Source organism: Schistocerca serialis, chromosome 4 (assembly GCF_023864345.2).
Source record: "Schistocerca serialis cubense isolate TAMUIC-IGC-003099 chromosome 4, iqSchSeri2.2, whole genome shotgun sequence".
NCBI classification, from domain to species: domain Eukaryota; kingdom Metazoa; phylum Arthropoda; class Insecta; order Orthoptera; family Acrididae; genus Schistocerca; species Schistocerca serialis.
The window spans coordinates 157,192,215-157,207,577 of record NC_064641.1 but is presented as its reverse complement, the minus strand read 5'-3'; the positions used below and the strand labels follow the sequence as shown (position 1 = coordinate 157,207,577).

Sequence of the window (15,363 nt, the reverse complement as noted above, 5' to 3'; positions counted from 1 at the left end):
ACAAAAGTTTTGTCTCAAGTACAGATAGTGTTGAGGATCAGTGGACAAAGTTCAAAACTATCGTACAATATGCGTTACATGAGTATGTGCCAAGCGAGATCGTAAGAGATGGAAAAGAGCCACCGTGGTACAACAACCGAGTTAGAAAACTGCTGCGGAAGCAAAGGGAACTTCACAGCAAACATAAACATAGCCAAAGCCTTGCAGACAAACAAAAATTACGCGAAGCGAAATGCAGTGTGAGGAGGGCTATCCGAGAGGCGTTCAATGAATTCGAAAGTAAAGTTCTATGTACTGACTTGGCAGAAAATCCTAAGAAATTTTGGTCTTATGTTAAAGCGGTAGTTGGATCAAAACAAAATGTCCAGACACTCTGTGACCAAAATGATACTGAAACAGAGGATGACAGACTAAAGGCCGAAATACTAAATGTCTTTTTCCAAAGCTGTTTCACAGAGGAAGACTGCACTGTAGTTCCTTCTCTAGATTGTCGCACAGATGACAAAATGGTAGATATCGAAATAGACGACAGAGGGATAGAGAAACAATTAAAATCGCTCAAAAGAGGAAAGGCTGCTGGACCTGATGGGATACCAGATCGATTTTACACAGAGTACGAGAAGAAACTTGCCCCCCTTCTTGCAGCGGTGTACCGTAGGTCTCTAGATGAGCGTAGCGTTCCAGAAGATTGGAAAAGGGCACAGGTCATCCCCGTTTTCAAGAAGGGACGTCGAACAGATGTACAGAACTATAGACCTATATCTCTAGCGTCGACCATTTGTAGAATTTTGGAACACGTATTATGTTCGAGTATAATGGCTTTCCTGGAGACTAGAAATCTACTCTGTAGGAATCAGCATGGGTTTCGAAAAAGACGAACGTGTGAAACCCAGCTCGCGCTATTCGTCCACGACACTCAGAGGGCCATAGGCACGGGTTCCCAGGCAGATGCCGTGTTTCTTGACTTCCGCAAGGCGTTCGATACAGTTACCCACAGTCGTTTAATGAACAGAGTAAGAGCATATGGACTATCAGACCAATTGTGTGATGGATTGAAGAGTTCCTAGATAACACAATGCAGCATGTCATTCTCAGTGGAGAGAAGTCCTCTGAAGTAAGAGTGATTTCGGGTGTGCCGCAGGGGAGTGTCGTAGGACCGTTGCTATTCACAATATACATAAATGACCTTGTGTATGACATCGGAAGTTCACTGAGGCTCTTTGCGGATGATGCTGTGGTATTTCGAGAGGTTGTAACAATGGAAAACTGAAACTTCCTGGCAGATTAAAACTGTGTGCCGGACCGAGACTCGAACTCGGGACCTTTGCAGTTCTGCAAGGTTCGCAGGAGAGCTTCTGTAAAGTTTGGAAGGTAGGAGACGATGTACTGGCAGAAGTAAGGCTGTGAGGACGGGGCGTGAGTCGTGCTTGGGTAGCTCAGTTGGTAGAGCACTTGCCCGTGAAAGGCAAAGGTCCCGAGTTCGAGTCTCGGTCCGGCACACAGTTTTAATCTGCCAAGAAGTTTCATATCAGCGCACACTCACTGCAGGGTGAAACCTTCATTCTGGAATGGAAAATTGTACAGAAATGCAGGAGGATCTGCAGAGAATTGACGCATGGTGCAGGGAATGGCAATTGAATCTCAATATAGACAAGTGTAATGTGCTGCGAAAACATAGAAAGAAAGATCCCTTATCATTTAGCTACAATATAGCAGGTCAGCAACTCGAAGCAGTTAATTCCATAAATTATCTGGGAGTACGCATTAGGAGTGATTTAAAATGGAATGATCATATAAAGTTGACCGTCGGTAAAGCAGATGCCAGACTGAGATTCATTGGAAGAATCCTAAGGAAATGCAGTCCGAAAACAAAGGAAGAAGTTTACTGTACTCTTGTTCGCCCACTGCTTGAATATTACTCACCGCTGTGGGATCCGGATCCGTACCAGATAGGGTTGATAAAAGAGACAGAGAAGATCCAACGGAGAGCAGAGCGCTTCGTTACAGGATCATTTAGTAATCGCGAAAGCGTTACGGAGATGATAGATAAACCCCAGTCGAAGACTCTGCAGGAGAGACGCTCAGTAGCTCGGTACGGGCTTTTGTTGAAGTTTCGAGAACATACCTTCACCGAGGAGTCAAGCAGTATATTGCTCCCTCCTACGTATATCTCGCGAAGAGACCATGAGGATAAAATCAGAGAGACTAGAGCCCACACAGAGGCATACCGACAATCCTTCTTTCCACGAACAATACGAGACTGAATAGAAGGGAGAACCGACAGAGGTACCCAAGGTACCCTCCGCCACACACCGTCAGGTGGCTTGCAGAGTATGGATGTAGATTTAGATGTAGATGTAGATCGCATCTACCGATTTGTGTTCCGTTTGAATAATTCCTCCGTACTGCGTCTTTTTTGTCTCAGACTATATCTGATGTGTTACAGCTAGCATATGTATTGTATTCTAAGAGCCTTGAAGCTATAAACGGTCACATGGAGGCCGTGGCGTATGCTATAGTGAACAAAGGGGACTGGTTGCCACTAGGTCTTCACTTTGTACAAGAGAACTTGCATGGCTGCGGGTTCTGTAAATTACAATTGTAAGGCTGTAATTGTTTTTTTAAGAACATCTTTTAAATATTTAAAATTTTTCTCTTTAAAATTTACACACTATCATTTGCTGTAGAATTTATTTAAGTACCTTAAAGCTTTCAATAGTGAACTTAATAATTGCTTTTGATTAGAGTTCCTTTTCACCAAATTCATTGCAATCAAGATTATTATTTCCTACTGTCTGTGGTGGGCATGTTTTATTATAAAACAAAACGGCAAACCTGTTTCCACACTCTGGGTTTTAAAATATTTCATATAAATTTGTTTAAAGTTATATGGTTCTTATTAAAGTCCAGCACCTTACCACTCCACCACCTACCTTCCATTTCAGAGCGACTGTGTGACTGGAGCGGTTCTGATGGATAATTATGGATACTGGTCTGCTTGTATTTTTCCATGATTTTAATGGAGGAGATCCGGGCTAGAGAAGAGTATTAAGTATTTCATATTTAACAAAACAACAGTTTCAACATGAATTGGCATTTCAGAGGATGCCAGTAGAGTTGAGCATGACCGAGTTGGACCAACTTTTACATTATGCAGTGGATCGCCGCCTGGTAATAACAACTTCTACTGTTGGGGAGGTAAGTGATGCCTGCTCAGTGTGTGACAGTTCTCTCTCTCGTGTGCTTGAAAATATGGAATTGCTGCAAGATAGTGTTCCATCTCGTGCTCAGATTTTTCGAATTCAGGCACATGTGTATCATTTGGTTAATGGAATTCAGGTTTTATATAAGATTAATACAGAGTCCAAAATGAATCGTTGTATCGAAGAAAGAAGTGTTCAGATACATCTGCAAGCATACCTCCATAGCTGGGAAAGCAGCATTGGACCAGGTGCAGATTCGCTTCCCGTTCAGGTTGGTCCGGAGGATGGGGTAGATGGTGGTGAAAGATGGAAGACGTTTCGGAAATTGTTCCCTGTTGAAATTGGTCAGAAGGAAGGGGTAAATGGTGGTCACAGATGGAAGATGTTTGGGAAATTGCCAAATCCACTGCGCACTGTAGCTCAACAAAATGAAACATTGGCCATAGATACTAATGAACATATAGTGCAGGTATTGCGGTTGTCCATTCAGCTGGAAGAGCGGGCTAGGGCCTTACAAACTACTGATTACACGGTGTTTCAGGTTGTCTATCCTTTAGCCTAAGGAAAGTTGCCAAGTGTAATTAGTGAGGCTTTGGACAAACATGAGTCATATGGCGAATTCCGTAAAGCTTGTCTACATCTACATCTACATTTATACCAATGGTGTGTGGCGGAGGGCACTTTACGTGCCACTGTCATTACCTCCCTTTCCTGTTCCAGTCGCGTATGGTTCGCGGGAAGAACGACTGCCGGAAAGCCTCCGTGCGCGCTCGAATCTCTCTAATTTTTCATTCGTGATCTCCTTGGGAGGTATAAGTAGGGGGAAGCAATATATTCGATACCTCATCCAGAAACGCACCCTCTCGAAACATGGACAGCAAACTACACTGCGATGGAGCGCCTCTCTCGCAGAGTCTGCCACTTGAGTTTGCTAAACATCTCCGTAACGCTATCACGCTTACCAAATAACCCTGTGACGAAACGCGCCGCACTGCTACGGATCTTCTCTATTTCCTCTGTCAACCCGACCTGGTACGGATCCCACACTGATGAGCAATACTCAAGTATAGGTCGAACTAGTGTTTTGTAAGCCACCTCCTTTGTTGATGGACTACATTTTCTAGGGACTCTCCCAATCAATGTCAACTTACCAACAATTAATTTTATATGATCATTCCACTTCAAATCGTTCCGTATGCATACTCCCAGATATTTTACAGAAGTAACTGCTACCAGTGTTTGTTCCGCTCTCATATAATCATACAATAAAAGATCCTTCTTTCTATGTATTCGCAATACATTACATTTGTCTATGTTAAGGGTCAGTTGCCACTCCCTGCAACAAGTGCCTATCCGCTGCAGATCTTCCTGCATTTCGCTGCAATTTTCTAATGCTGCAACTTCTCTGTATACTACAGCATAATCCGCAAAAAGCCGCATGGAACTTCCGACACTACCTACCAGGTCATTTATATACACTCCTGGAAATTGAAATAAGAACACCGTGAATTCATTGTCCCAGGAAGGGGAAACTTTATTGACACATTCCTGGGGTCAGATACATCACATGATCACACTGACGGAACCACAGGCACATACACACAGGCAACAGAGCATGCACAATGTCGGCACTAGTACAGTGTATATCCCCCTTTCGCAGCAATGCAGGCTGCTATTCTCCCATGGAGACGATCGTAGAGATGCTGGATGTAGTCCTGTGGAACGGCTTGCCATGCCATTTCCACCTGACGCCTCAGTTGGACCAGCGTTCGTGCTGGACGTGCAGACCGCGTTAGACGACGCTTCATCCAGTCCCAAACATGCTCATTGGGGGACAGATCCGGAGATCTTGCTGGCCAGGGTAGTTGACTTACACCTTCTAGAGCACGTTGGGTGGCACGGGATACATGCAGACGTGCATTGTCCTGTTGGAACAGCAAGTTCCCTTGCCGGTCTAGGAATGGTAGAACGATGGGTTCGATGACGGTTTGGATGTACCGTGCACTATTCAGTGTCCCCTCGACGATCACCAGTGGTGTACGGCCAGTGTAGGAGATCGCTCCCCACACCATGATGCCGGGTGTTGGCCCTGTGTGCCTCGGTCGTATGCAGTCCTGATTGTGGCGCTCACCTGCACGGCGCCAAACACGCATACGACCATCATTGGCACCAAGGCAGAAGCGACTCTCATCGCTGAAGACGACACGTCTCCATTCGTCCCTCCATTCACGCCTGTCGCGACACCACTGGAGGCGGGCTGCACGATGTTGGGGCGTGAGCGGAAGACGGCCTAACGGTGTGCGGGACCGTAGCCCAGCTTCATGGAGACGGTTGCGAATGGTCCTCGCCGATACCCCAGGAGCAACAGTGTCCCTAATTTGCTGGGAAGTGGCGGTGCGGTCCCGTACGGCACTGCGTAGGATCCTACGGTCTTGGCGTGCATCCGTGCGTCGCTGCGGTCCGGTCCCAGGTCGACGGGCACGTGCACCTTCCGCCGACCACTGGCGACAACATCGATGTACTGTGGAGACCTCACGCCCCACGTGTTGAGCAATTCGGCGGTACGTCCACCCGGCCTCCCGCATGCCCACTATACGCCCTCGCTCAAAGTCCGTCAACTGCACATACGGTTCACGTCCACGCTGTCGCGGCATGCTACCAGTGTTAAAGACTGCGATGGAGCTCCGTATGCCACGGCAAACTGGCTGACACTGACGGCGGCGGTGCACAAATGCTGCGCAGCTAGCGTCATTCGACGGCCAACACCGCGGTTCCTGGTGTGTCCGCTGTGCCGTGCGTGTGATCATTGCTTGTACAGCCCTCTCGCAGTGTCCGGAGCAAGTATGGTGGGTCTGACACACCGGTGTCAATGTGTTCTTTTTTCCATTTCCAGGAGTGTATATTGTGAAAAGCAGTGTCGTGTAGGATGAGAGATGATCTGGCTAACAGACACCGTTACAGAACACAAGGTATGAATGAAATTCTCGTGCACTACATTGAGAATGTTGGGACATCAGTTTGGGCCCTGTGCCTAGAGTGGACGGAAGCTCAGGTGGTTAGCCAATTTTTGGAGGGAATGCGCATAGAAGATTGGTCTCGACATATTTTTGTTACGCAACCAGAGACCTTTCAGGATCTCGATAAAATGGTATCCCTAATCGAGAACATCAGATTCAGTGATGAGAAGCATATGGTTAGGCAAAATAGGGCCGAGTCACTGAACGTATTAGTAGTTCCACGGCACGGGGGTGGCTAAAGTGGGAGCGCCTGAAAAAAGATCGTATTATAGGTGTAATCTTTCTGGCCATCTAGTAGGAGCCTGCAGGGTCCAAAGAGATGGGATCATGCAAGGCTGACGCCAAAGGTGGATAGCTCATCCAAAAGATTTGCATGGGCTATTGTAAGGCTGCAATAAGGTTAAAGCAGTGTCACGAGTCTTGTCTTACCATTTGTGTATACGAGTCCGAATCACGAACCAGTGTGCATGTTAGAGGATTCAGGTAATAATGAGCCGGCCGCTGTGGCCGAGTAGTTCTAGGCACTTCACTCCGGAACCACGCGGCTGCTACGGTCGCAGGTTCGAATCCTGTCTCGGGCATGGATGTGTTTGATGTCCTTAGGTTAGATAGGTTTACGTAGTTCTAAGTCTAGGGGACTGATAACCTCAGATGTTAAGTCCCATAGTGCTTAGAGCCATTTGAACGAGGTAGTAATGTTTCCAACATTCTGCGTGGTTTCTGTTTGTTCTAAGTCGTGTCTCCCTACCACTTTCGCGCAACGACGCTCTGAGCGTGTTTTTTAGGGAATTGACTAGTTTGAACCTGGGACCTGCTGCTGGTAAGGAGACGCCAGACCACACATGACATGTAGAGTTCAGAAGAGTTCAGTGAGACTAGCGATGATATAACCAAATACTTAATGATCTCAGCGTCAGCTCGATTGCACTCCGTGTAAAAGAATCTTAATACTAACTAAATTTAGTGGAAGGGGTTCAAGGCTTTCCTATTTTTACTTAGCTGGTAAAATAACGTCGAAAAAGCAGTTAAGTTTACCATTGGAAATTTTATTCTACTCACAAAGCATTGTTTATAAATTGCACTATTGATAAAAGGAAATGTTTTAATACAGGATGATAAAAACCAACTGCGTTCAACAAAAATGTGAACGAATATTCCCTGAATGGGTTTCCAAGTTCTACAATGAATCGAAGGATGACCTATGCTATATCACATCTATAATCTAGGTTTAAATTAAGTTCCACAAAAGAGAAAACTATCAAAATGGTCTACAGTGACCCTCAATTATCTTTAATTACCTATCTAACTTGTCGTAAATTACAGTGGCTGATGTGGCTTCTCAATAATTATATAACAGAAAGATCATCGCGTTTCAGATTTTAACTTACGTAGCAAATGTGAATACCATGAGCTTTAATTGACGATCGACACTAGTATTACGCAAAACGGGGGTGTAACAGATGAGACTTCTGCAGTTCTGAGTGAAGCTTTATGCGCTGTTATGCGGCATCGCGTGCGTTCATTACCTTGTCGTTGGTTAGGCAGTGTCAGGGGGCGTCGGGCGACGCAGCTCCATCCAGCTCGCCGTCTCGGAAGCGACTCTTTTCTAACTTCTCCTTACTACAATTTACCGAAGTTGGTTTAAAAAAATCTATCTGGCTGTGTTTTCATCTGACCAATCAGGGTCTCAATGTTAACCTTAAGCTCCGCCTACAAAAATTCTGTCTATCCAATGAGAAATGTTATACTTATCGTGGTGGGGCAATGTTTTTAAAGTTTGCAACGTAACAGAGACGCGAAAAAGTCTCACGCTAAAACTTGCAGCTGGTGTGGCCCTTTTAGTGTTATCGTAAGATTTATACTGTTCTTCTGGAAGGCTCTATCATTTAACATGGGCTGGAGGGTGGTCCTGGAGGTTACTTTTCGTGGTGGGGCAATGTTTTTAACGTTTGCAACGTAACAGAGACGCAAAAAAGTCTCACGATAAAAATTGCGGCTGGTGTGGCCCTTATTGTGTTATCGTAAGATCTATACTGTTCTTCTCGAGGGCTATAGCTTTTAACATGGGCTGGGGGGTGGTCCTAGCGGTTAGCTGGCAACATGGGTGTCCGTCCCTTATCGTAGGGCCTTCTAGCTTAACACGGTTCTGCTCTCGGCTTCTATTCTCGTTTCTCCCCTCGGAACTGCGTCTGTCTCACGGTGGTAGGGTATGATATGCATTTAGGCATTCTTGTGTTAGGCTGTGGTATTCCATTTGCTCACTCGTTACTCGTATTACTTTGGTTAATTTAATGTCACGATTTATTCGGAGCTATGTGACATACTACTGGATCTGTATATCATGTCAGGGTTTTCATGGAAGGTGTTGGATTTGCCTGACACCTTACATGTTTACTTGTCAAATTTTATATCGTATAAGCAGTTGCTCAATGTTTGTAAATTATCGCATTTAAGCAAGGATCATACATTGTGCCGATCAGTCAATGGAGGAATGCTGACAGTAGCTGGCAAAATGAGAATTAGATTAGGCAATCAGGGATTCACATGGCCAATGGATTTTGTTGTGATAAAAGAATTGTCTACACCGAGGCTGTTAGGCTGTGATTTCTTACAGAAAACAGGGTGTGTTCTCGACTATCGAGATAAGAGTTTCATGTTTAGATTTCAGTCAGAAAGAAGGTTCAGACTTCGTAAGCATGGCTCCCCGGGACTGATATGTATGGTGAAGGCGGAAAAATCAGCGTTTAATGCAAACTTAGAAAAAGAACAAGCGAATAAGCTGCTGAAGGTACTGAATGAATCCCTCGAAGTTGTAGCAGACAAGCTGGTGGTGACGAGTAAGATAGAATGTATGATTCAATTAACGGTCAGGTTCCTGTACGACAGTCAGATTGTCTATTTCTAAGATGCGGGAATGTAGGAAAATAATTGATCAGCAGCTGGCCGAGGGCGTTATTAGGCCGTCACTGTCCCCATATGCTTCTTCCATTTCCGTAGCTGCTAAGCCTGTTGAGAATGGCTATCGACAAGTTGTCGATTATCGCCTGTTAAACCAGAAAGTTGTCATGGAGTCACTTCCCTTGCCAGACTTGCCAAACTGTTTTTCCTTGTTCGCCAGAGTTCAGATTTTTACCATACTTTGTTCAGACCAGTACTATTATCAGGTTCCTCTGGCTGAGGAATCAAAAGCATGGGCAGCATTTAATTACTTACTGGAACTTGTTTGGATACAATAGGGTTCTTATATTATCAAACTACAAACCCGCCGCCGGCCGCGGTGGTCTCGCGGTTCTAGGCGCGCAGTCCGGAACCGCGCGACTGCTACGGTCGCAGGTTCGAATCCTGCCTCGGGCATGGACGTGTGTGATGTCTTTAGGTTGGTTAGGTTTAAGTAGTTCTAAGTTCTAGGGGACTGATGACCACAGCTGTTAAGTCCCATAGTGCTCAGAGCCATTTTACAAACCCGCCTCGATTGCGAAAAAAGCACCTAGTGTTAAGTGTTAACCCAGGTTTCGGCGTAGATAACTACACCTTCTTCAGAACAACAATAAAACCCACAAGTGCCTAAGAAGAGCGTTGTCAATGATTAAAAGAACACCATAGCTATACATTTATAAACGAAAAAAAAAGCAAAACACAAACAGTACATATGTACAAAGTCAAAATCACTACTTAACTTAATAGTGTACGCTCCACCTCACACCGGCCTATGTTCGATGGGCCATGACCCGCCATAAACTGCAGCTACAAACGGTCGCTCACCTACAATCCTGAACCGCTATCTATGCACATGCGCAAGACAAGGGAAGTTACTTGAATGCGCATGCGCATAGGAATACGAGAAAGTTTATACATGGGTCGGGGCTAAATAGCCCATATATTCCCAACCGTGGATCAACGTATATCAAAAAATGAAATGGATAGAACAAGAGACGAGCTAAATAGGAGATGAAACCTAAAAATAACCGCACACGGTTGCTTATGCTAGTAAAGAAACTTATATATGAAACTACCTATGACAACAGGAGGAACTCTTAAAAACTATACCTAAAGCCAGTAGTTAGCCTGGGGGGGGGGGGGGGGGGGGCTGAGGGGACATAATCTAAAGACGTCGTGGCAATAAAGATTTAGGGATAAAACGTGAGGTGTTCAACGGGCTAAAATCACCTTCATCGTAAAACGAAAATGAGGATAAAAAGAAAGAAGATGACCAGCTTGATCAACCGCGCTCGCCAATCAGCGCGCGCATGTGATAATCCCCAGATCATCAGATTTACAAGTATGAAGAACAAAGTAAAGGTGCGAAACCTGCAAAAAATTTTCTATTTCTTAGGAGGAGTTGGTCATTGAGGATATTGTCTTTAACATGTTGCAGATGCTTAAAGATCTGTATTTCTTCCAGAACATCCAGTTTTAAGCCCTTAACCTCGGTATGAAGTAACTTGATATTAACTGGAGGGCTCGGCGCATGAGGAGTTTGCACAAGGTGTTCCGCATAAGTAGACCCCATAGTACCGTCACCGCTTCTAGTAGGAATATGCTCCTGTTGTCATAGGTAGCTTCATATATAAGTTTCTTTACTAGCATAAGCAACCGTGTGCGGTTACTTTTAGGCTTCATCTCCTATTTAGGTCGTCTCTTGTTCTATCCATTTCATTTTTTGATATACGTTGATCCATGGTTGGGATTATATGGGCTATTTAGCTCCGACCCATGTATAAATTTTCTCGTATTCCTATGCGCATGCGCATTCAAGTAACTTCCCTTGTCTTGTGCATCTGCATAAATAGCGGGTCAGGCTTGTAAGTGAGCGACCGTTTGTAGCTGCAGTTTATGGCGGGTCATGGCCCATCGAACATAGGCCGGTGTGAGGTGGAGCGTACACCATTAAGTTAAGTAGTGGTTTTGACTTTGTACACATGTACTGTTTGTGTTTTCCTTTTCTTTTTCGTTTATAAATGTATAGCTATGGTGTTCTTTTAATCATTGACAACGGTCTTCTTAGGCACTTGTGGGTTTTATTGTTGTTCTGAAGAAGGTGTAGTTATCTACGCCGGAACCTGGGTTAACACTTAACACTAGGTGCTTTTTTCGCAATCGAGGCGGGTTTGTAGTTTTTTAATATATTAACCAACGATTGCTGACGAGCTGCGATGCTGAAGGTTCTTCAATAGGGTTCTATCTTCTATCTGAACCAGGCGACCGGTCTACCCGACGGGAGGCCCTAGCCACACGACATTTCATTTTATTTCATCTGGGCTGGCAACGGATGCTGCAGTGTTATCCAGACAGCTGAATTCGGTATTGGGCGATATGAAATTCAACTGTGTCTGTTAAGTATCTGGATGATGTTATCATTTATAGTCAGACGTTTGAAGAATATCTAAATCATATTCAACAAGTGTTAAGTCGTTTTCGTGACATAAGCCTAACGGTGAAGCCTGTCAAAGTAGATTTACCCTGAGGGAAATGTCCTTCTTGGGCCACACTGTGTCAGCTAAAGGTATACGAGTAAGAGTGGATCCTAAACGTGTCAAAGCGATTCAGCTTTTCCCTCCAACAAAAGATAAAAAAAGGATAGCTGGGTTCATTGGTACAGTCAACTTTTTCCGAAAGTTCGTGTCCAATTTTCACAGTTGTGTGAGCCTTTGAAGCAGTTCAAGACGTGAGGGAGAACAGTTTAAGCGGACGGACAGCCAACAGCCGTGTTTGACGGGTTAAAACACGTTTTAGATAGTGCGTCAGTCTTGGCCGTTCCTGATATTCAGAGGGAAATCATTGTACAAACCTAGGCTTCAAATTCAAGGGTAGCGTCTGTATTATTGCAGGAACAAGAGGGAGAGAGGAAGCCTTTAGCTTACGCCTCGCGGTCCTTGTCGGCACCCGAAAAGAAATACTTCGTTAATGAGTTGAAGGCCCGCCCGGTTAGCCGTGCGGTCTAACGCACTGCTTTCTAGACTGGAAAGGAGAGCCTGATCCCTGGCACGAATCCGTCCGGCTGACTTGTGCAGAGGTCCGGTGAGTGGGCCAGTCTATGGATGGTGTTTAGGCGGTTTTCCATCTGCCTCAGCGAATGCGGGCTGGTTCACGTCACTCCGCCTCAGCTACACTATGTCGGCGATTACTGCGCAAACAAGTTCTCCACGTACGCGTACACCACCTTTACTCTACCGTGCAAACGAAGGGGTTACACTTTTACACTTGTCAACTTGTCTGGTATGAGACGTTCCCTGTGTGTGGGGGGGGGGGGGGGGGTGTCCACCGGGTGCCGAACCGCACAATAACCCTGAAGGAGTGGTTCGGTGTAGGGCGTCGGAGGGGTGAAGCTCCTGCCGTTCTGTATGGCTTGGAAAAGTTCCGTTTTTATATGGAGCGCTAGATGTTCAAATTAAACTTATAACCAGGCTCGTACGTAGATGCTGGCTCGTCTTAGGGAAACTGGAACGATATCCCGATGGGCCAATTGAATTTCGGCTTTCAAATTTCAGGTAAAACTTATTACAGTCACTGAAACTCTAAATGCTGTCATACTAAGTCGAATGTTCCAAGAGGAACCCGAAAGTTTGCATACCTCTCATGATGCAGAGAGGTAGGTGTGTGTGTCGATGATCTTGTGGGAAATTACGAGCTTCTTTGGCGACTTACCAGAATAACAGGACGGTGATTTTAGGTTGGCGCAAATTAAACAACAGATCACGGGAGGAGGTGAAGTTGCCGGATAGTCTCCGGAAAGGTGTCTTGTGATATAAAACATGCCAGGACGATAAAGAAAAGATATGTTTCCTCGCAAAGTTAAGTAAGCCAGTGTTTAAATATTTTCATAATCCATTGTGAAGGTGACATTTTGGAATACATATGACCTTGATGAACATCAAGGAGCGTTTAACATGGTCAACTCTCTACATACTCAACCGCAATATCAGGGAGCTGGTGGAAGGGTGTATGGAATGTGAAATGAGGAAAGCTAACCCAAGTTTTCGATCAAGAAACTTAGTTCGAGTAGAGTAGAACGTACCTTGAATAAAGTGTTCGTAGATTATCTGGGTCCCCTACCCCAGTCTAAGCACTGTAACTGCTATGTCTTGGTCGTAGCAGACGCTTTGTCACGGTTTATATCGCTGACTGCGACTGGGCACACCACCGCTGATGTGACTGTCAAACATCAAAGCAAGATAATTGCCGAAGACCCTTATTAGTGACAATGTTCCAGCATAAGCATGATTTTGCTTTAATAGTGCAATTTCTCATGTTACCATCACACCATACCATCTACAACCTTCATTGGTTGAGTGGGCAAAAGGGAATTAGAAATGAGTCCCAATTATATATAAAGGGATCTCACAAAGCAAGTGGGATGAAGCACTAGATTGGATTAATTTTCCACTTAATATGGCGGTGTAGGAGAGCCACGGTTCTACAAAAGTCAAATTGTTTGCATTTCAGGTTAACTCCCTCTTACGCAATTTATGGTCAATATGATCTTTTACCCAACAACAACAATCCAGGGATCATTCGGAAGAATTGGGAAGTCGCGAAGCTGCAAGAAAGAACATTCACCTGGCGCACTGGAGAGTAGCGGACTGGTCCAATAAAGAAAGGCGTTCCGTTTAGTTGAAAATCGGAGATGAAGTTTACTTAAAAAATTTCTGGACTGAAAGCAAGAGCCTTTCTGGAGCCTTCATGGTTATTGAGCAATTATCTTCGGTGAGTTATCCGATCCAGGATCGCTCCAATAATGAGGTGAGAGTTCATTTGAGACAACTTAACTTAAAACCAGGGAATCAGGGTGGTGCGAGGCTGGGGCTTGCTTAGTAAGTTGCGCCATGGAGCACCCCCCGCCCCGTTTGTTCTCTATAAAGGGTGGAGGATTAAGCTTGGGATATAGTGGCGCTCATGCGTGAGTAGTGTTCCTGGAGCGATAAAAAGCAGTGTGAATGCGGTGCTCTTGGCAAGATGCGCAGCTGTGTTGCAAGGGTTCGGCATAGTCTAGGAAAGGCCTAGTGTAGTGCGGAGTGCTGCTGATAGCCAGCAGTAAGCAACAGCGCTCATTCTGCTGTGAGCAGGCATGATTCTTCGAGAAGGTTCACTAGCCAAGGACAGAGCGGATGGATTTACTTCCGCAGTGGAGTGCTTTGGGAGGAGCTTAAAGTTGCTGGCTCATTCAGCTGTGGCCATTGTGTGATTATTTAAAGATGGTCTACAGGTTCAAAATGGTTCAAATGGCTCTGAGCACTATGGGACTTAACATAGATGGTCAGCAGTCCCCTAGAACTTAGAACTACTTAAAACTAACTAACCTAAGGACATCACACAACACCCAGTCATCACGAGGCAGAGAAAATCCCTGACCCCGCCGGGAATCGAACCCGGGAACCTGGGCGCGGGAAGCGAGAACGCTACCGCACGACCACGAGCTGCGGACGGTCTACAGTTCTGCAGGTTGTAAGTACTTTTGGATGTTCAGGTTAGGAAGGACTACTTTACTAGATTTGTGAGTTAACTGTATTTGTACTTATACATACACTCATGCTCATCAATTAAGGATAACTCCAGAATGTGGTGCCACTCAACGTGGCACTACACAAAACTGGCGCTAATGGCATACGCACATAGGAAACACACATGACACAGATCTCTAAGTCCACTGTACTGGTGATAAGTTGAGAAAACCGTCCCGAAACACATGTGCTACAAAACGCCACCGTCTCCTGCGCATGAACCCCGACATCAATATGGGATATGATCACCATGCACGCGTACACAGGCCGCACAACGGGTTGGCATACTCTGGACCAGGTGGCCGAGCAGTTGCTGGGGTATAGCCTCCCATTCTTGCACCAGTGCCTGTCGGAGCTCCTGAAGTGTCCTAGGGGTTTGAAGACGTGCAGCTATACGTCGACCGAGAGCATCCTAGGTGTGCTGGATGGGGTTTAGGCCTGGAGAACTGGCAGGCCACTCCATTCGCCTGATATCTTCTGCTTCAAGGTACTCCTCCAGGATGGCAGCTCGGTGGGGCCGTGCGTTATAATCCATCAGGAGGAAGGTGGGACCCACTGCATCCCTGTAAAGGCGGACATACTGGTACAAAATGACGTCCCAATACACCTGACCTGTTACAATTCCTCTGTCAAAGACATGCAGGG

General features: G+C 45.5%; 1 non-coding gene across 1 annotated transcript; it reads left to right on the top strand.

Annotated features, from left to right (window-relative positions):
* The first annotated feature begins 1,424 nt into the window (after positions 1-1,424).
* On the top strand, positions 1,425-1,499 carry Trnas-uga (transfer RNA serine (anticodon UGA)). The gene has a single exon. It is a non-coding gene; the product is annotated as a tRNA-Ser (tRNA).
* Positions 1,500-15,363: the final 13,864 nt, after the last annotated feature.